Consider the following 22,991-nt stretch of genomic DNA (forward strand, 5'->3'; position numbering starts at 1 on the left):
CAACAACTCCAGTGGATAACGTACAAGCGGGCAATCTACATTTTCCACCCTCTTGGAAAAAACCCCTTTTTTAAATGGCTTCGTTCAGTTCTTCTTTCTTTTTCGTATCTCTCTCATTTCCCAATTGGTTATACAGGGCGTATAACACTCAGAGAAGCCGAGGAACAGAGGGACATTATTAGTAGAAGCGATGGAGGTGCTCATCCACCAGTTGCTTCAGAAGATCCTAAAGATGTACTAACTTCAGAGAAAGAAAAAGAACTTGCAAATGGTACACCATTGTACACTGTACACACTGCTTTAAAACTGTCACCGCGTTTCGCCGACTCAATGGACACGTTGGAAGACAAAGTCTGCATTCCAAATTCTGGGTCTGGGACCGGGTACACCGAACCACCCATTAACCTTTGCACCGCGCGACAAGGCTGGCAAATGATCTCCTATTCCGATTACGGTAGAGGCTTTCCTTTGAGCGGATTTTCCACGACCGCGCACACACACACCAGCGCACTCGGTACCTTCCTCGGTTTGGCGCGATGGGATTAGGTGTTGGAGCAGTATTCGGTGAGTATTCACCTACCTCCAGACCCAAACCCTTCAGAATGAAAATTCAGTTCGGAAAGAACATTCTTTCCAACTTTCCTAACGCCTGGGCGGAAAACTCAAGTGGGAGCTTTATAAAAAGGGTCCACACGTGTACAGACACGCAATGGGTATGCATCCCACGGTTTCATCTGTCTGCCTTCCCCCCCATTTCCGTTGGCGTATAAACTGAATTTCCAACCAACGATGCGGAACGGAGGCTCAGGCCTTACCGGATTTTTCCTACGCGCAACACTCATCGGTTTTTATTTTATTTATTTTACCCGATTTCCTCACATCACATGTGGCGACCCTGATTTTCCGTTTCGCCCCCTCCCCCCTCCATCTAGGTAGATAAATTTATGGCCCATCCATCGCCCTGACCGCACTGGTTTGGAATTTGGTTGGATTTAAGTGGCGAGATGTTCGTATGGGAAGCCGGAGTAAAAATCCGAAAGGGGTTTTCCCATCTATCTCTTTGGAAAACCGACAAGCTTCTAAAGCGCTATAAAGGGAAGAAGATGAAGAAAATGCAGGAGGAGAAAAAGAACAAAAGAATTTCCACCATAAACCGACAAATTGAGCATGGCCAAAGCGAAAAGAGTAAATTAACGTGTTGGGTGTCGGTACACGACAGCGTTTATACATGGAAAGGATAACATCGTGCTGTCTACGTTCCATTTTCACTGTCCCAAAACCGGGGACTTGTGGTTTTCAACGTATACCCACACACACACACATATATACATGCGCGATCTCATTTGAATATTTCGGTTAAATGGTTCCGGAACCGTGGTGGCCGCTTGAATTAATGAAGACAAACGGGATGCGCCGTGCCGCCGTGTACTGATCGCGTTTGATGGTTTTCCAATTACGGTGAAAAGCGAGTGTCATTCAGCCATCAAATTCAGCCCAACTGCACACCGCCGGCAGTATTACCTTCCGTGCTTGATGTCACCATACCATCGGGCCTTTATTCAATATGCTCTTTTTTAATTACACCACTCTCCAATATTCCATTTGATGGGGGTAACCTAGTTTTTAAGTGCCGTTTTTTCTTGTTTTCTTTTTCCACAGCACCAGAATCACTGATGAGAATATTGAATTACAATAAACGGCAATGTAATGAAACAAGGCTTATTTTTGCAAACTTCCATCTGTGACACAAATGAAAGCAATCGTAATTGAATCACACCTCACCGAAAAACATTGGGATGGGATTTGGTCTGGAATATCGATTGCAAAAAATTTACTTTTTTGTTTTTCATTTGTGGAGCCAAATGAAAAGGTACGATTAAATGCTGCAGCTACAGCTGGCTTTTTATGCTACAGGTTGTACAATCAAAAAACGATTAGAGAACCGTACCACCGGACGGCTAGCTCGTTTGGTGGGCTTATTGCTGGAATAAATCCTCCACTAACGACGTGCCCGGAAATACGAGCGCACGAATACTCGCTTCAAGAGCGCCCGATAACTCTGGACATTTAACGAAGAGGAACACAGAAATTCCATATTGCTGCTAGAAGCTAAATTTTTACTGGAAATCGTGTTCACGTATGTCATCCTGTTTGGGATATTTGAGCTTTGATGGATTTTAAATATAAATGAGAAGTCGACGAAACAGTGCGAATCGCATATATTCCCCCAGGTGTCTGTTGAATCTGTTCCTATAGTCCAAATGTCCATGTCCGTCCTCAAAGTGGTCGGCAAACGGGGAACAGATGTGTACAGATCCTGTCATCAAATAACTGTCCGAAACTGATCAAATATAATCGTTAAAACAATCCAACCCAGGCACAATAAACATGCAGCAGAACGTGCAGATACCGCCGAGAGTTAACAACGGTCCCGGACATCCATTCTGCCGCGTCAACATGGGTGTTACAGAACAGGCCCTACGGCGGCAATAGTACTCCTGTGGGCATCACACGTGCAGCAGCAGCAGTTAATCTCACTTATCAAAACACTTACTGTCAGTCAACCCCTTTTATGGGGTCTCGTTCTGTCCAGCACCTGGCGCGTTGGTGGCAGTGGTCTCCGCATGGCACCGTGGAACAATATTTTGTCATCTCCATTTTCATCGCCATTTCTCGTACCACTCGTCGGCACACAGAATGCTTCATATTCAGGCCCAATCAAATCAGACCCTTCCTCGTTTTTGATTCACCTTCCAAAATGTGAGGGCTTTCCCTCCCTTGTTTTTTGCTTGTTTGCATCGGTCAACCAAGTTGGCAACAAAACCGGACGCGATGGTGACAGCAATGCGATACCCACTGATCGTTGATGGAATTTCATGTCCGAATTGGCATGTTTATTTTTCGCACACCCTGCTTCACCTTGAGGAAGAGCGAAAGGAGGGTTAAAGGACCCGCAGGACAGCACATCACGCGAAACGAGGTTCAGTTTTAATTTGATTATTAAAAGCTGATATTGATATGTGTCGATTAGGTGAACAAGAAAGTCTTGGGGAGCTTGTTCGAAAAAATAATTTTAAAAATTAAACATTAACTTTCATTTTAGGGTTCTTATAAAATCTGTATGTACATTTTAAGCATTTAAAAAGCATGATATACTAAAGTTATCATTACGTGTTTCTTTAGTAAGATGAATAGGAAATTTAAACCTCATTCTTTCAGGGGAAAAGCTCACAAGTTTACACAAATGTTTGTTAAAATGCATACTCTGATAGCTTTATAATAATCTCTTAATAAATCGACAAATTACACCCGCCAAATTGCATTGACAGGTCACGTCATGAGAATAACACAGGACAAAGCAAACCATTTATAGCGTAAAAGTAAAATATTTTTAAACAATACTCACATACGTTGCGAGCAATAAAAGCCTTTAATTAAGCTTTTTAAAGCTCAATTTACTATACGTTAAATAATATTCTTCAATGAAACAAAACAGCTCAAACTCTTTTGTACACCTAAAGCAAACATGCGGCCGGTTGTGGTTTGCGGTTGGTTTTTCGCCAAAAATTCATGAAAAAAATATCATACCACAGACGATATTCAACAATATGGTGCACATACTCGCGTGCATCAAAGCATCAAAGCTCCGTATAATAGAGAGGTTTATGTGACCAAAATAATGGTTAATAAAACTGGCCCACACTTTGACGCTATTATTGTACAGAATAATATTGTAACACATGTTTTGCCATTCGGTTACCGAACGTATAATCCTTAATCGTTGCACGTACCGGACCCTCCGGACCGGATGGCAGGATCAAACGGAAAAACTGCAACCCGCGCACGGATAGCAAATTGGCACAACCCTGTGCAGGAAAGAAAGTGGCACGGCAAAAGCGCGTTAGAAGTTTTGTGTAGTAGCAGAACCAAAAAAGGAGAACAAACAAAACAACAAAAAAAGAGCAAATCGGGGAGGTTTTGCAAATTTAGACAAATAATGTCACTAATGTTTACTGTCGGATTTGCATTCTCACCCGGGGGTTCGTGTGAGAGGTAGAGGGAAAATCGTTACAAACATTTCAGATTGCGTTAGGATGCAACCTTTCAGATTCTAACATCATCATCGTCATCATCATCATGATCAACATGCGACCGGGCAGCAACTTTTACCTTGTGCAGGGCGTACGATGGATGCTATTCAGAAAAAAGAAACTTTTGCTCCATCCACAGGATCCGCGAGAACACAACCTCGGTACATAAAGCCATCAACTGTGTGCAATTCGTCCCTTCGTCGCCTTTCCGCTCCTCACCCTTGTAGGAGCAATTTCACTCCGAAATGGATCATTCATCGCACATTCTGCTGCTGCTGCTGCTGCTGCTGCTGCTGGAAGCTTGTTGTTGCATTTTCGTTTCTTTTCTGTTGTTTTTTTTTTGTGCTAGCTCACTCTTCTTGAGATGCATCACACGTGCATGGTGGTGCTGCTTCTGGACTCGGGACGCCAACCATTACACTAACGATTTGTGACTTTGCAAGCAGCGTAACCGCGTTCACCCCGTCCAGCACACACTACTGGTGGGGGGTTGAATGATTTATGGTATTTTTTGCATTTAAGTTTGTTCCTTTTCCTCCCTCTCTTCTCTCTTCTCTCGCTCTCCTTCTCTTAGCTAGTGCTTCTTACATATTATTTCATCTACCCAACCAATGTTACATGTTTCGCATGCATATGCTTGTTGTTTTACTCTCAAACTTGCATTTATGCACACTTGGTGCCCGCTACCAACGCACTCCCCTTATGCATTTATGCACTCATCCGCTCCGGCTTTGCATATGTCATTTGCTGCACTTCATTCTCGGTTGCTTCTGTTTTTATCTCCATTTCCGCTTCCAGCTCTTGTTCTTAGTTTCGTCTTTCGCTTTGTGCATGTGCTCGCATTTCCCTTGCATCACCCACTTGCCGGTTCTGGGTGTACGGTTGACTAACGTTTCTTTCAACTTTCGCCCAAAAAGGGAAGGAAAATCTAGCGAGACAGAAAACCGCACCACGGAACACAAAAGCGCACCGGGAGCATTTCCCGTACGCGTCGACACACTCGACCAGACTCTTATCCAGCATCCGACCGATGTCTAATGAGTGCTTGCGGATCATTCTTTCACTTCAGCGAGAACTAGCAACGAGATACAAAAAAAAACGAAGGAAGCAAAAAAACAAACAAACCTGAACGCTCCATTTTCTCCACACTCACTTGAGGCCTCATTATGGTGCGGTAGGTTGCTGGTGGTTTTTGCTGAAACACAATTGCGCTCATGTCAAACATTTGTGTAGCTGACAGGCTTTGAGGCGTGTAGAACAAGGCAAAACAACTATTTGTCTAAAGGTTAGATGACCTAGGGAAATAGCTTGAACTTGTCGAGCAAATATACGAATTCATTTTTACTCTATCACTGATACTAAGAAAGACATTTCTAAATATTGAAGGTTTTCAGTCAAGAAATTATAATTCATTATCTTTTCGTTTTGTCCTCCAGTAATTCTTGACCTTGGTAGAAGGAACTTCTGGAACTCCTAGTAACCAATAGATGACTATCCAGATGTAAATCCAATATCCTGAAGTCCATTTCTGGGAGAAATGAGAGAAGAATATTCCAATATTGTGACGAAGTGTCTTAAATACCCAAGATCGTTGAATTAATCTCCACTGGACTTCAACCAAAACAATAAATAAAAATATTCTCTTGGACTAACAAGTGCATTCCAACTTAAAAGTAATGGAGGTAACTCGTATTAAAAACCAGAACTTTCAATTAATATCATCCCATCTGACTACCATGAACAATTCATTACTCCCGTAGTCATTAAGAGAGATCTGTCACATCTATATCTAACCACGGACATCTGTCAAGACGCACGAGAATAAAACAAAAACCCTACCCCGTTTCCCAACAAAACCACAGAGCTGATTCCTACATACACTGTATACAGAGAATTACTCGCTTAGTTGGCAGACATCATCGGATTCTACACTTCTGGGTTTCTTTCCATGCAACCGCATGTTTGGCTTCCTGTTACTGTCTTGTCTCGGAAATTATTATGTAAACCTAAACCGAGCGACATTTACGAGCGAGTTAATAGTAATGATCGGTAGCGCGAATCGGGTGCAAAATAAACAAGCAAAAACCTCTCACTTCTTCAAACTCCACAAATCCAACCTCCCGGCTCTTTCTCCTTGGAGAGCGGGATCTTGGCAATCTTCAATTCCATCAAGGAAATGCAAACACGAATCACGCTCAAGGTTTGTGCATCGATAGTGAGCGCGTTGTTTAACGATCCTGATCTCATCGTACCATCGGAAGCTGGACTTCCGTAAATTTTCAACAATATAATAAAACGACCATTCTCGTTCTGGGTCCATTTTTAAACCCTCGGTGGCAACTGGTTAATTTTTGCAAAGGACCCGTCCGTTGCCAAGGTTGCGAATGAAAAGGTATTAAAAACACGCTGCACTCACCAGCACATTACGCCCGCACCAGGCAAGCAGAAGGTTTGCATTTAGTTTTGTGCGTCAATAAAATTTTATGCATTATTTATGAACAGTGGCGCATTTAATAAAAAGAAAAAGTATTGACGATTGAGCACCCCATCCTCCTACCCAGCTAGGGGTGGTTTGTAGATCTGCCCCTTACACCCATACACGCTCAATAACACACATGCGGTAAGTCATTGACGTTTTGGGTTAGCGTACGGCAAGTACAGGCTCGCGCGTTAGTAAAAAGGTTGCTCGTTAACCGGTTAACGGATTAACCGCCGATCGCCGGATCAAATTACAAAAAAGCAGTAAATAACTTTACCGTGCCTTACCGTGTGTTTTAGTGCCACATTTAATGGGGCTGGGCTTTTAAATGGTTGCGGTAAAGCGGCTGAGGACGTACGTCATACACGGGATTCGCCACGATGCGCCTTGTTTCGCGCATAATTCCGTTTGTTTCGAGAAGCAAAACCACTGACGCAAGCGTACCGGTCGGGCTAATCATCGCTAAAAGGCCACCGGCACCGGGTAACCGACAAGTAATCGGGTAATAAATAAGCAAACAAAAAAAACACACAGCTTTAGAATCAACAGACTCCATTGCTTCCCATGTAAACACAACGTATGGCACGATCGGTCGCTTATCGGTGGCGAAAGGAACTCATGTTTGTGCGTTTTCCGATTGGCAGGAGCCTAGTTAGATTAGATCCTCTGCCTCATACGTACTCATCACCCTCTGCCGTAAATATGGCCGGGTCATCCGTTCAAATACATTGCGCAATAGGAAGGGCTACGTGTTGGACTGGAATTGGAAAGTGATTAAAAGAGCAAATCATCTTGCACAAAACCCCATTTGCATGGTGTGCACGGCTAGAATCTAGAACACCGTGTCAAGATGTAGATGCGGCGACGTCATCCCTTATGACGGTTGGATTATCTAGCGCTGCGAATTAGCACCATGCCGAGTTTGTGCTTCAACAGCTTCCAACTTTGCTCGTGTTCATGGGCGGCTTGTTAGCAGATAAAATTAGCATCCTCATCGTTCCACTAATCGATTGCTTTTATATGATTAACAATTGCGCCTCACAGTTTCAAATACTACTGATGCGCCTTGCGCCCTATAGAAGAAGCCCTTAAAAAATTCACCCACAAAAAAAGCGAAGAACCAATCCTTACGAAACGTAGCCGGTCTTTGAGAACCGGGCACATGGAGTGCAAACAAGTATAAATTAATTTTTTACAATCTTAACCTGTACGATCGGTTCACTGACGAACGACCCAGCGCCTTAACAACTGTTTACCCAAAAAACCTCATCCTTCCCCAGGACAGCTCATCATCGCCATGATGGAACGGCACGTGGTGCCGCCTCCAACCAAGCGCTCCGGATGTTTTCGTTTTCCTTTTGGAAAAAAATTAAATTAATTTCCAGGTCGAACCATTTTGTTTACCGGACACTGTGCGCCCGGGTCCGGACTTAACGTGTGTCCTCTCTACCTCTGCATCTTCCCGCGGTGGAAAGTTTGATTGCCTAGGCTTTATTGTTTCGAGCCTATCAAGCGAAGGATCGCTCGTACCGTTCTTCGTCCGCCGGACTAATAATCATCATCGTGGTTGTGTTTTTATTTTCCATTACATCCCACGTACACATGTACTCACGTTGGTGTGGTGCTTGCCAGAGTCGAAAAGATGTTTCGAATAATTCGCAGCTGCCCTTGATCATATCTGAAGGAAGTGAAAATGTTGCCCCCACCGAAGAAAGAACGGTGGGAAAGCCTTTTAGGTGCTTTTGAAAGTTTTGAATTCTGTTTAACAACTTTATTACATGATTTATTACACTTAATTTGAACAATAACCTTGAAGATTCCACGTCTATCATAGCCTGTAGCAAAATAGACTTGTATTTCTGTTCTTGAGATTCGCAAGAATAGCTATTCGAGGTATCGTGAGGAAAAACACATTTGAGAATAATATCAGATATTGAAGAATAACTTAAAATTCTGAAAATTGACAACAGAAACGAGCTTATGCTCAGAACTCCTTTTGGCAATTCAACTTCAGGACATTGAATTCCGGTCCAGAGATTTGAGTAACCATGGTACAACAAAAAACTACGATTATAAACGTTATTAAGTTCAACAAAATGATCTTAAGTACTGTGATATTATGGAAAGAACAATTGAGAATTCCGTTAATAACTCAAATCACCATAACTTATTAAATTACCCAACAAGTTGCATCATAAAAGAAAGAACTCTTATTAAAAAACCCAAAAAAGGAGGAAACATAAATGGAAAACTATTCACGGAAAGGAGCAGACACTATCAGACACGCATTCGACCTGTTGCACTGCAACGTTCGTGCTGGTCCGTGGCTGCCGATGCCTGAAGCACCAATGATTTGATGTCTTGAAGATGCGAATGCCTTCATCAGGCACCAAAGGCACACAAAATCATCGACAACGCGGGTGTTGCACGAGTTTCTTATTATGAATCAAATTATTATCCTCCTGCGGCTGCTGCCTGCGTCGTCCTTCCATTCCGGCACAATTCCCAGCACATAATTTCATTCCGATGACGTTCTGTGGTGCTTTTTTTTTGGTTTGCATCGATGCTGTACAAAACGGGAGCGTCTTGAATGCCTCTGCCTCCCTTTTCCCTTATCACGTTCTATGTTTTACTTTATGTTTCATGAGCGCTCATTGCGTCTTGTTCCGTTTGGTTGCGCTTTGCGCTTTAAACTTTGATTTTGCGTTTCTTTATCAGGACAACTTTTCTGTGCAAATAAAAAAAACTTTTGCACCATCGGTAAAGCCTCCCAAGGCAATTGGGTGCGCTGATTTCATGATGATGGCGAGACTTCAACGGCGGGTGCTGTGGATGCTCCAGCACGAGTCAACACACAGCTGAGGCTCATTTTCCTTGCGGCGTTCTTGTTTGGCTGCGCCGTGCTTTCTGTTTGATTTTCCCAGCCTAGTAAGAGCCTGCGAGGCGTTGGGCCTGTGTCTTTTTGGTTTCACTTTACACAGGGAACACAGGGAAAAGCGAACAACCCATGGCAAGCTCGTCGGCCGCGTGTATACTTAGCAGCCGTCGAAACATCGGAACCGAACGTTCGAGATTGCTGGTGCCATTGTGTAGAGCCTGTGTCCTGTCCTCATAAAACTATTGCCAACTTTTGCTCTCCATAGTTCTAGCCCATGTACACACATTGCTCCACACTCTGCTACTGCTGGCAAGCGTTGGTCGCATCGCGGAACAAAACAGGACGAACAGGACGAACAGGACGAAGAGCCCGCTCTGTGCACACGTTCGAAAACAATGTTGATTAAAATTCATAAAGCATAAATTTTCGTCCCCGCTTCTTCGCGCCAATTCATCATCAGCGACCGAAACCGACCACGTACCACAACAGCCACCCATCGCCAATCATTTTCAGTTGTGGGGGGTTTTGCCGTGATTCAGCCACACATCCGATACGTCATCAGCCCTCTTTCGAACGATCGCCGAGGGTACCAATAGGGTGGTATGCAATGTGTTTGATTTAGCGTCCAGCAGCCCCAGATTCCCTAGGCACCTTCCCCACCAGCAGCCATTTCTCCATGAACAATTTCTTTCGACAAATTTTCATTTTATAAACCCACACACACACACCTATTGTGCACCAGCGGGATGCCCTTTCTCGGTTCGATGGTACCAATTTGGAATTTCAAATAGTTTTTCCACATCCTCACATCCTGTGTGTCCGCACTTCGCGATCTCGAACTAAATCACTTCCCCCGCTAGGGCTTCAACATCGCAATTTACCTCCAGGATTATGGCTGTTTTATAGTACGTTACAAAAATGGGGGGAAAGAACAACGAAAAAAAAAACGGACACCATCATATATATCTCATGGGGCAAAGGAATCGGAACATCAACATACTGTGTTTCGCGGACGTGCGAAATAAATTTGCGAATCGTGCCGTGCATTAGCAAATAAATGTTTGTCAGCGAGCAAAAGATGACATCGAGGGAAAATGGGGAAAAAACAGAACAAATGAAAGAAATGGCGTGTCATACTTTTTGTCTTGCATGATAAATTAAACGTTTTGTATTGTTTCTCCATCTCGCGTGCACGTTGCCATGCTTCATTTTTTTCAGCTTTTGGGTGGAATTATTTAAACGATTTAAGACACGTTTGTGTTTTTTTTGCTATTTTTCCCCGTGCTTTAAGTGGTACAATAAATAACTTTAAATTAAAATATTGTTGGTTTGATTCTACCATATTCCACAAAAATCCTCCTTAAAATAGAGTTTATTGAAGATCAGGTTATTATTAAATTGGAGCCCGTCAACCTACCCTCTAGCGATTACTTTACGTTAATTTTTATGAGTTCTACCAATATCTTCAAATGCCCTAATTATATTTCTACCAAAACTTTGAAGCATTTCTTCTCCTTAAAATTGAGCTCAAAACGCTTCGATATCAAATTACAAAAAACTCCTTGAAAACGACCTTACACAACTCGATTAGAACTCAAATCCAATCAAACAGACATTTCTCTGTATGTTGGATTACACCATTCGAATGAAACGTTTCACCTACATGACAACGCTTTCAATTTTAAGGTTCAAGACATTGGGTAGCAAAAACAAAACGAAAACAAAAAAAAGCACAATTCCACCCAAATCCTAATCCGTAATTCGATACACAAGATCCCGAGTTCGGCAAAGGGATCGCACTGACATCCCCACGGGGCGATGTCACAAGCAACACGAAACGTGGGCGGTGTAAGAGCAATGATCAAAACGCTCCTCTTTGCTCGTGTGCATCTGTGTTCTAATTTGTTTCTCGCTTTTATCTGATGTTGCTGCTGGTGCTGCTGGCGCTGCTGTCAGCTGTTCAGCTTGCACCCGTACGATGGATAGTCCAAGATCGGACCGTACCGATATGCTGCACAGTACGTGAAGATTATCAAACAATCGAATTTCGAAGATCTCCTTCACTGTGTGTTTCAAACCGAGACCGCAAGCGTTGGTGCTTTTTTTATTCATTTTCTTTCCAAAGGGACACTGCAGCGGAACATACGAAACATGAAAAATGCATTCGGATGCGGGATAACCGACACAACCTGCTGACACAGATGGAAAAGAACGAACCAATTCAACATAAAGCGAAGGAATAAAACAGAAACTCAATCGAAATTTCCTCTTTCTCGCCGAAAGCTGACGCTTATCGCCGTGCAGCGATGTGAGAATGAGTGGAGAAACGGTTCGCTTTCCTTTGGCGGAAGGAATCATCGATGGAGAAACCTAATCTTTCTCGTTACCGGCGGGCAGAGGCCTTTTCCCGTCGATGAAGGATCGATCGAACACAGCTGAAGTTATGGAAGATCCTCACACAAATGAACGAAATCATCTTCATCGTCACCATATTTCCACAATATCTCCGATCGGTTCCTCTGAAACACCAACTCAAGTATCGTGTTTCTCGCATCGAATGTATAGGGCGCGATAGCGAGAAGGACTCTTATCCGTGGTGCTTAACAAATCGTAAAGAAAGGAAAAAATACGATTTTCTGCGCATTTTATTCGCTCGCTCGATTTCAACAAAAGAAAACCTCATCCACCGAACCGGGGCTTCGGATGGTTGGAAAGTGTCCGGGGTGAAAATTACATTCCCAGCATCGGTTTTGCCCGGAACGATGAAGCAGAGCATTGCCCGAAGGGTCTCCAGCAGCAGAAAGAAGTTAATCAAAGTGCAGAACACACCCGTAATCTGGTGAAGGGTGAAGAAACGTTGGACGATGATGCTGGTCAGCGAGATGGAAGAGCGTGTGATGAGCAGATATCATCATCACCATCATCATCACTTCTCGCATCAAGTCGCACCAGACGACTCTGTGTACCCGGGTCGTGATTATTTCCTCCAACACCATGCGTCATAGCACGAGCTCCACGAGAATGGTGGTCGAGCTCAGTAAACATTGTCGGACAGAGTAGCACAGATTGCATCGAATTTCAACCGAACCACCCGACACCGCATGCCGAAGCCTCGCTGGAATCCGCCCCGTAACGGATGCAAAACTTTCCCATCAGAGCTGCACCTTCCCCATCGGCCACCGCTCCAAAATTCCCTATCCGGGAGGAAATCGGAACGACTCTATTTTGCATCTGGACAAAAACTTCCCAAGAAATGAAGCTCGGTCGATGGAATCAAACCTCAAGACATGCTTCCGGTTTAGTGGAGATGAAGGAACCATCAGTAAACCGAAAGAACGCCATTTTCGGATTCGGTTTTGCGCTTCCCCGTTAACCACATCCTGTGCAGACTTTCACCACTCCTCACTAAACCTAACCTAACTTCCCCGGAAACCCGTTCTGGAGCAGGAGATTATTTGCCGAGTGTGCGAGGGAAATCAACAGAAAAGAACTAGCAATGCACAAGGAAACACACAACCCAACTACTGTGGTTCCGGTAGTTGGTGGTTTTCGCAGCTCACAAAAGCATCCGAGAGAACGAAGTTGTCCGGATATTCTCGGAACCTGAACGCGATACCCTATCGCCGTAAAAACCGCACACACCCAACGGAGTATGAAGGGGGAGTGAGAGGCTTTAGGATTAGATGGGTTGAAAGTGCAATAATTAATGCAAATATACGGTGGTCCCTGTGCACCAATCCATCGGTACACCGGATAGAGAGATCTAATGGATTGCTGAACGACCGCAGCACGAACTGATCGATTCTTGGACGGGGGTGGCATGATGAAACACCCTTGCTGTACACGTCCAACCGAGCAGTAATTCTTCTCCGTTGTGCTTCAAGGTGAGTAAAAAGATGCTTTACGTATTCAAATCCTTATTCATTGCACTTGACCCAACCGACGAGGTATCTCCAGTGCATTCTTCAACGAAGAAGGTCGACACAGGAGATTGCTTAATCCCTTTGCATCTTTTCCGACGCTCAGGTGTAATCAGTCAAACCTTCCAGCGTGTCGTATAATAAAGGGATTCGGGCTGCGCTAAAAGATGCAATCAGGGCACATACTACAGCGCGCAGAACGGCTGGCAGCACTTTCTGTCGGCGGAGAAAAATGATGCTGCTGCTAGGCTTCAAAGCTACTGCTATTAAGCTCCAACCATTTTGTGACGCTTCCATGGACCCGTAACTAATAGGTTAAGATCTGCCTCGGTAGACACGAACACGGGACTAAACGAATTCCATTCTACCCTAGTCACCTTCACACTCCCGCTCCCATTGTCCATTGCTTGACGTGTACATTTAGACACCTTCGGGGACGCTCTTGCCCTGCACTAGAGCGTGGCTGCAGGCAACGAGGATTAATAGGAATTCATTTCGTAATAATCCACCATCCAACGGACCAGCTCCATCATTACGCTGCCGCGCGTCAGAGTATGCAAGATCTGCTGTTACTCCTTCCAGGAACTTCCCTTCCCACCTGTCGTTAACCTTGGCCATTTTCCAATGTCTACGAATGAAGAAAAATGTCAAGTTGAAATGCCAACGCAAAAGATCCCCACCGACAAAAAAAAATAAAAAGCCGGTGAAGAATGTTTCTCCGGAATGTCACCTCAAAAATTGCTCGTTTTCAGTGTGGCCGACATTCTTGGCCGGCTAACCGAAATGCAGCTTCGATAGGCGTTTTTGGAGAGGGGAAAACGGTGTTGGAAAGGTCCGAAATATCGTTGTTTGCTCGATGGAGGTTTTTCTTTCGATTCTTTCGGCGCTCAGGTCTACAAGTTTACACGTAATTTGAGTTTCGTTTTTGGCTGACGGATGATGAAGTAACGAAAGCGAAAAATTACACGTACCTTTCACAAAACTTCCGGCTTCCCGGGGCCTGCATGGGGTTTCAGTTTTTTGCAAGAGTTCAATCAAGCATCAACCGGGCACCCTGTGCGCATGGGTATACAATCCTAATTAGGATTGCCATTTTTCATTCCAACGGCTTTCTTCCAAACTACGGCTGAAGAAAACTACGTCAATCATAATCACCCTGACCATAAAAACGGACGTGACGAAACCGTCTCAAACGAATCCGTGAGGCCCGTGCCGGTGCAAAAAGTTTCCTCCGCAAAAAAGTCACCCGGTGTGTGTTCAAGGGGTTTATTTTGCTTTTTTTCGTCCTGTATTCCTCGGAACTCACTGAATCGTTGCACAGAAGTACAGCTCGTTTTTCACCGTGGGAATGTTTCCGTTTTTTCCCTTTTTCCTGGGTGCAAGCAAAATTTACCCCAAAACGAAGGGCATCCGGGCTGTTTTTGGGACAGAGCTTACCAAGCAGCCAACCAGGCAATTTCCGGCAGAAGCCCAAAAAACAGCGTCCATAAAATTCACGGCTTCATCATTGCAGGCAGGCAGGCAGGCAGAGCAGCAGTATCCTTTTAAAAAGTGCTCCCCATCAAACCATTAAAAAAAAGGGAAAGAAACGCACCAAGGTTCCGACAGGCGCTAAGAAAGTTTGTTGGAAAATTCTTTGGGGTTGTATGATCCTGCCACCCTCGCACATTGCACTCACCGTCAAAGAGCCCTCTGTCTGGCGGGAAAGCACCAGCAGAAAGCCATGCAGTGGCCAATCAATTTCCACCGAATAGAGCTGGCGTCGTAGCGTTCACAAATGAGAAGGCATGCCGATTTTTTTTTTTTGCGACAAAATTTTAAATTGCCATCCTTAAAGCAAACACAATTGGTCCATGGAGAGCGGAGTCCTGGGGAAGTTGGCGAGTCCCTCCTTTCGGGCTTCCATTAAATGAAAGTCTGTAACGAGTGCTAGGAGAGCCGTTCAATAGTCATTACTTAAGTTTGGCGCATTCGCAATCGTTCCGCTGCCGATGCCACAGCGCCAAGGCCGTCGCACCCAAGGTGTGACCCTTGGTGCAAAGCACAGACCACACGGCGAGCCCTACCGACAATCAACTGTTGTCGTAGTCCGTTCTGGTGAGCGGCCAAAAAATACGTTCCGGTCACTTCCTTCCTGTGTGCCGATAATGAACCCCGTAGCCGGTTCGAACCGGTTTGCTTTTTGGCATGCGGCACACCATGAGGCTACTCCGGTCTGTTTGGTGCCGTGCTGTGGAACAGTTCTGCGACCAACTTCCACAAGAAACCAATGACTTGAAGCGTTGTCCATACGGTTCCATCTCGTGTTTGTCTACACCTTTTTTAAAGAACGATTTAGAGCCAAGTTTTCTCATGATCTCATCCACATGGGACAATGGAAAAAAGAATTGCAAAATCTTCAAAGCACAATCGTCTAGGCATAGACACGCAAACGAAAGCCAACTCCAAAACCCAAAAACCACCATTCAAACATCAGTGGTTGGATATGGCACGTAAAGGAACACTAGTCCCCCCCTTCAATCGAGTCACTTTCAGATCGAACGTTTTCGCTCGATTTGCGCTCGAAAGCAATTTACCGCGTCCGATTGCCAACATTTTCTTATCATGTTCTCGCCCTGTTTGCCTCTCGTTCCTTCGTCCACCGGGGTACGGTACGGATGAATGACAGTGAAAAGAGAAGTCCTGACAACATTCTATTGAACATTGGTTTCAGCAGACCAAAAAATCAACGACATGAACGGTTCTAACGGGCAGGAAACAAACAACAAACTCGGGACGGTTGGATTTTTTTTCTCGTTTATGTTTTGTTTCTTTGATAAAATTACAGCCCGCATTTACGTGAAGCTGCAGGAAGCTGGAGAGGGATCTCCCTTTCCTTCTGAAGGTCGCACGGTATGCCTGATTACTTTCGTGTGGATCAAAACATGGACGCAAAAAAAAAACCCTAAACGAACTGGCATTGATTGATTTCCGAAATTCCAATGAATTCCTCTTCCGAACGTTACGTTTACGTTCATTCTTCCCGCTTCGAGGGACTCAATTTGAGCTCTCAAATTCAATTATTGGAAAAGTAGTGCGCGCGTACCTTCCCTCCTGCACTGTCAAAAGTACAATTGGCACAAATTTTCCCGAGACCCGAGAAATTGAAGGGTCCGCGGAGGGATTAAATGTTTCGCCATTCCGTCCACACAGGTAGGAGGAGCACACCTGCTAGACTGGGTAAATGCCGCTCAAATTGTGAATGAAATTCTTTTCTCCACTTTTATTACCACATTTCTGCCGGTCTGCGCCATTCGGAAAGTCAACTGGAAAATGATGAAAAATTCGAACTCTGTCTCTCTATTCCGGTATGATTGAAACGACGGCAGGGGTGGAAGTCGATAAAAAGAAAAGAAACCCATCCAATACCGGGATAAACCTATGGCATTGGAAAGAGAGTAGAAATCGAACAAAATAAATCCAGAAGGACACACTGTCAATTTTGCCCACTAGAATACGGATCGGAACGAAGCAGGAGAAAGGAACAAACCCAAAAAGTACCACACAGCCTAATGAAGGGAACCGAAAAATAAAACACTGTCCCCGGTGCTGGTTTATATGGAGCGAGGCGAATCGGAAACATATTCGCTCATCATAACAAACAAATTATGAGTAATTGATGAATGGCCAAAGGGAATGGAAGGCATCCTGCCGCGTTCGATCGTGCATCGTTGACGTTTGACAAACGGCCGCCACTTTCTGGATTTTTGGGATGTGGCCGTGAACAAATGGTAGCATTCCGAAATTCGTTCGCCTTTGTTTCGAAACTAATAAAGTTGAGAGTTAATATTTTTTATCCCTCATTTTTTTATACTGGACTCTTCATTTTCAGCTTTCACGAAACATAGCAGGAACTCACCCTCCAGAATTAAAACTTTTATAGAAAGTTCCCATTTTTTCATTTTTTTTTTCGGTTTTTTGTTAATGGCTTTTGTTTCCATCCTTCACCCATTTTATGCTACACATTCCTAGGCTACCCTAACCCTAACGTCCTTGGTCGATAAGTTTCGAGTAGTTTGATTTGAAGTTTGCTTGAATCATCGAAAATGGTTCACGTCGACGATGGCGCCCTACTATTTTAAGTCGTTTTTTGGAGAACAGAAATAAAAGAACAGATCATAACTCAAACAAAATAGACAAGAAAAAAAAAAAGGAAAACACTACTTTAGACCGTAATGCTGGTTGGACACTGTTTCTTTCTTTGCGCACGCGTTCGCCTACCGGGTTGAGGTAGGTTAGTGCACAGCGAAATGATTAATGACCCACTTCCTGTTCATGAGGTTCAAGTCTGCTGCTTACTAATGGTACACACCCCGCACCAGAGGTCAGAACACGCTCCCTTGCCCACCAGGCACCCACCCGATGCATTTGTGTTCTAATTGCTATTATTTACGGTCATTGTTGCTCTGTTAGAAAAGAGTCTGGAACACAGTAACAGATAGAGCCCGGCCTCCTGCAACCCCTACAAACAGAGTCCGACACGTGCAGATGCCTCGGATATAAAGGAACTCGAGCTTGAGCTTTTTTCCAACAGACAGCTGATCGAATCGAACTCATATCAACATATGTCCGTACGATTTGCCCTATTGCGTCACCGAAGGTCAAGGGTGTTGCTTGTGGCAACAGCAGTACACAGGGACCCCTCAATCTAATAGGGTCACCACCAAATATAAAGCCCGAAGTCAATTCCTGGTGACGCAACTTTATTTAGGCATTTGGTCGAAATGAGTTTCCAATAGGTCGAAAGGCATTTACACACTACATGCTGATGGTCACGTACATGGACATGGTTGTTACCAGTCGTCGTACGCTAAATCGATCTGATTGCCGATTGTAATCTACCTCTGCTGATAGCGTTGGGTTAGTAAAAGCGATAACGTCAGTCAATTCTGTAATCGCTTTCTGTTTCCAGGGAGTAACAGATTCTACACCTAGAATCCCTCACAATACTGGGAACGTGGAGCAAAACAAACTCTCTTTGGAAAATTTTATTTCTATTTTAGTGTTTTAAAACATTTCGTAAATAAATTTTTGGTAAGAGTAGGAGTCGAGTTCCCTTAAGTAAAAGTGGTGATTTGTGATCAATATTTATTAAAAAGGCTTAAATTATTTCCAAAATCTAGTTTGGCATTAGAAAAAGAAGCCAATTTTTTATTTAATATTCAACCAAAAAATAAAATCTGAGCCGAAAGGAAAAGAATCCTTGCCCTGTATTCCCCTACACTGCCGATAAACATATTAGGTATTGTTACCTTTATCCTTCGCAACATTACTTTGACGATCTAATTTTGTCTGTGTGTGTGTGTTTATTTGCTTTCGCCGTTTACACACCTTTACAAAATTGGTTACATGCTCGTCAATTTCTATCCATTACGTAAGCAGGGAGAGGTTATAGGCATTTTGTTACATTTTATTACAACTCCCTTCATAAGGCTAAGTGGGCAACACAGAAAGAAAAGGAAAATAAAGTCCAACAGCACAAAGAAAAAAAAACCTACACACACTCAAACAATGCGAGGAAACATTTACAGGAAAGCGAATGAACGTTGAGCGAAGAAAACCAAAGGCATTTTACCTTGTCCGATAACGGGGCCCGGAAAAGACACACGCATAATCCTGGGACAGCCGAGCGAGTGAAAAGGACACCGAGCCGAGGAAGAAAGAACAAAAAAAAAGAGCTAATCCAAATAGAACGGAATCCATTAGTTCCAATTACCATTCCGGAGAAGGCGTACAAAGCTTGAGCAATCGTCGCTTTGAGATGAGATGAAGCAAAAAAAAACAAACGAACTAGACAAGCACACACACAGAAAAACTGAATGGAAACGATGGGAGTTTGGAAGAAAAGGGCCCAAAAAACCTACCCACCAACCCAGCGAGAGATATGGACCCGGACAGATAAAAGGATTAAAATAAGGTAAGACAGCAGCGGGCTGAACAAAAAGCGATAGCAAAACGCTTAGACCCTCTCGTTTTGATAATGCTAGAAAGGCTGAGTGGTTATAGGTCGTTCGCATCTTACTCAGAGGCACAGATCGACACCAGGCAGGCGGACAGATAGACAGAGGGACCCAGGCCCGAAAACGTACACAACGGCAGTGATGGGAATTATTGGATTGCCTTCTTTCTGGTGGCGTGAAATGGTGTCTTAAGAATGGTTGGTGATTCGCCCGAGCTTAGGAGCACCGGAGCCCGGGTAATAATGAGTGATGGAACACCGGGTAATGGACGCACCAGGGCCAATTCCTGGCGGATGAATCACTCCGGATCGTACAGTATGGCCCATAAAAAAATGCGAAAGTTTTAAAAGTTTGTTTTTGGATATATAGAAGCGATATTTTCACTTCCGTCGTATGTGTGTATAACCACAGGGGTTCTAACTGTCAAAAAATGTAAACAAATAAGTGACATTTCATTCATAAGTAATGAACGATGTTCGCCAAGGAAGTCCTGGACAGTTTGATCTGCGCGGGAAAATCAGCAAAACATATAGCGCAGGCTGTGGGGTGGCATGTGGCCACTGTATCCTCCTCGATGGTCAACGTCCCAGGAAGCCAGAAAGTGGACTCCGCGGTCGGCTCGAACTTCAAAGGGTGATCAAATCCTTGAAAGAATAGCTGAAGCGAAACTCAGTGCGATTAGATTAGACAGTTTGCAAAAGAGGCAACCACGTCTTGAGACAGTTGGCAATCTCCAAAACTACAAGGCAATGATTGGTCAAATTTGACTTAAATTCCAGGGTTGAAGGTGAATACGGATGTCTATTTGGCCATTTTAAAGGAGAAGGTCTTTTCTTGGATCAAAAAGAACTTTGATGAACACCTACTGGCCATTTTTCAACAGGATGGAGCGCCGTGTCATACCTCCAAAAAGACTCAAGAGTGGTTGAAGAATAACATGGCTTTTTGGGCAAAAAATGTTTGGCCTCCTAGCGGCCCAGACTTGAACCCTCGCGATTATTCCATATGGGCGAATGTTCAGGCAAAAGCCAGTGTCGACGCCCTGAAAGCCTCCAATACAAAAGTATGGAACTCGATGTCTGATTCATACACTGAGAAGGTATGCTCCCGATTCCGATCACGCCTGGAGAAAGTGATAGAAAACATCCGTGGCCACATCTTCATTAATCCTACTAAAAATGAGCTTGTAAAGTAATATATAGATTTTTGCAATTTTTTTTATGGGCCATACTGTACTCCGGGTCATTCCACATGTTCCAGAGTGGCTGCTGTGCAGCATCTTTCATTCTTCTGTTGCTAATGGACGTGATGTAACCTCAAAAAAAAAAGCGTCACACAAATTGAGTAAACGCCGTGCCTCGTTCCGAAATTGTGAAAGAAAGTCGTAAACACTTGGCAACAGCCAACATACGGATGGTGATGCTACAGGAGAACCTAGATCAATCTTCATTTGCGACATAATCGCACAATTCCACAAGGTCTCTCAGACACACTCTCATGTCCGGTTTTGTGGGCCCGCTATGTGTGACGTTAAGAGGATACGGTCCACTACCACTACCAACGACGCCGTGTCCGTGAAACCCCGTCAAGCCCGGAAGGATAATTGACACATTCGATTAGTATTTATGGCGCGAAACGCCGCCCGCAAAAACGCCGTTACGTGCGCGCACGGTGGTGAGTGACCGGCGGGTCGAAACGCCGACCGTCAAATCGATAACGCTCGCGCGCCTGCCAAGGCAAACGGGAACCGATTAGACGTTGCGCGGCGCGTTATCGAATGACGGACGGCTAAACGGGTGGATAAAAAAAAACACACAACTCACCCGCGTGTCCAAGGTTAGTTGCGTAGGAAACAGGTTGGTTAACCTTTTTACCACTTTTTCGCACCACACACACACATGTGTGTGATCGCACATGTGGGCGATAGGAACTCACGCGGATGTTATAGGCGGTGCATACGAATGAGTGTGTGTTTTTTTTTGGTGTTCTGTTATCCACTCGCAACAAAACCCGTTCCATCCTTGACGTGGAAGAGATAAATTTCATCAATAAAATTTTGGACAACGGCAAAATCCGTTTGCGAATGCCGTTTCCGATATTTATCCTGCGGCGGACGAGACGGAACACGATCGGCTTCGTCGATGCGATGCGAATGCATAATTGAGCAGCCTACCACCGACTCATGACCCCCCCCCCCCCCTCCCCCCGTCTTTAGGGTGTGTCCCACCCCCTTCCACCCTTCCACCCCCCAGGCCAGCTGGTATTGCTTGCGGTTGAAATGATCGTACATTCGCAACTCGTTTGTGGCGCGGCGGAAGTAAAAATACATGGCGCCGAATATTTATGGTGCCTTCCGCACGAAAGCGCTATCCGACGCCTAAAGGTGCTGCTGAGCCCTGTTCGCGTTCGTTCGCGCGGAAAACCAAACTCAATACCTCAATGTTTAAACATTCGGTGCAGGAGGTTCGATTGCGAAAAACCGCCGCAAGATCGAAAGATGCAAAATACACAGAAACGGCAACAAAATGCACACCACACCACATCATCCGAAATAGTAATCGAGTAAAGCGTAACCTCAAAAACATACAACCGATTCCTGGTTTTTTTGTTTCTTCACTCGCTCCTTTTTGGAGATGCATCATGTTCCTCTACTGGAGTGTACTCCGATGTGGGTAAAAGTTCACCCTTCGGCAATAGATCCAAGGGTACAGAGTTTATCTTAAATTAATGTCAATCAAGTTTTGGTGCTCTTTTTTTCCCCCGTCAGAGGTTAAACGGGGGCGAAAAGGGGTTTGTTTCGAGTTTCATTCCGTTTGTTCCGATTCTGGTGGCTTCCGGCTTTTCCAAGGTTTTTTGGGGGCGATGTACGGTTCTGCTTGCTGCGCACACCCGACATGGGAGGATAAATTTGATAAGCCACTGGTAGACGAGACCGCCCTGTGACGAGGCTATAGTAAGCACGCCGTACGAAACGAACAACTTTTCGCTACTCAATACGGAAACCGTACCGGTTGGGGAAAGTGTTGCGCCAGAGCAAATTGTTGTTAGTTTGGGACCTTATCTTGAGGTACTTCCCCAGGAGCAGAGTGTGTATGTTCTGGAGTCTGCAAAAACCGTACCTAGCAGCCCATTCTCAAGAGCACCCATTTTGGAGATAAAAAGGACCAACTCTTCTTATCGTTTGTTTTGCTGTTGCGTTTCCATTCCAATCCACCCAGGGAAACTCATAATACTATTCCAATCAACATTCCTGCTTCCCGGACTGAATGTTTGGGTACGGTTTCCTAGGTTAGGAGACAGACTTCAATATGGGACACACTACGGCTATGAGAATACTGTCCAACTTGTGCTCACCACACGGTGGTCTATGTACATGTCGAATGTTCAAAACTTCTTCAAAAAATAAACAGAATTCTGAGAACTTTGTACAAATATAACAAAGAGTAATTAAAACAATTTGTACTTTGGTTTACAACATTCCAGCATGATGTGTCGCTTAGAACGGACACTGGGAATTGAAGTGTAACAAGCAATTTTGTCCAGATAGTTGTACCTAACTTCCCACTGTGCAACAGAAGGAATTATCACCATGTTCTCCTGCAATAGGCTTTAGTTTCTAGACTA

At 44.3% G+C, this 22,991-nt stretch overlaps 1 protein-coding gene across 1 annotated transcript in view; it reads right to left on the minus strand.

Moving 5' to 3' along the window:
• LOC125768063 (protein commissureless 2 homolog) overlaps positions 1–22,991 on the minus strand; it is a 47,120-nt gene that overhangs the window by 22,624 nt on the left and 1,505 nt on the right. The gene's annotated exons all lie outside the window — the stretch shown is intronic.

This window comes from Anopheles funestus, chromosome 3RL, assembly GCF_943734845.2.
Source record: "Anopheles funestus chromosome 3RL, idAnoFuneDA-416_04, whole genome shotgun sequence".
Lineage (NCBI taxonomy): Eukaryota > Metazoa > Arthropoda > Insecta > Diptera > Culicidae > Anopheles > Anopheles funestus.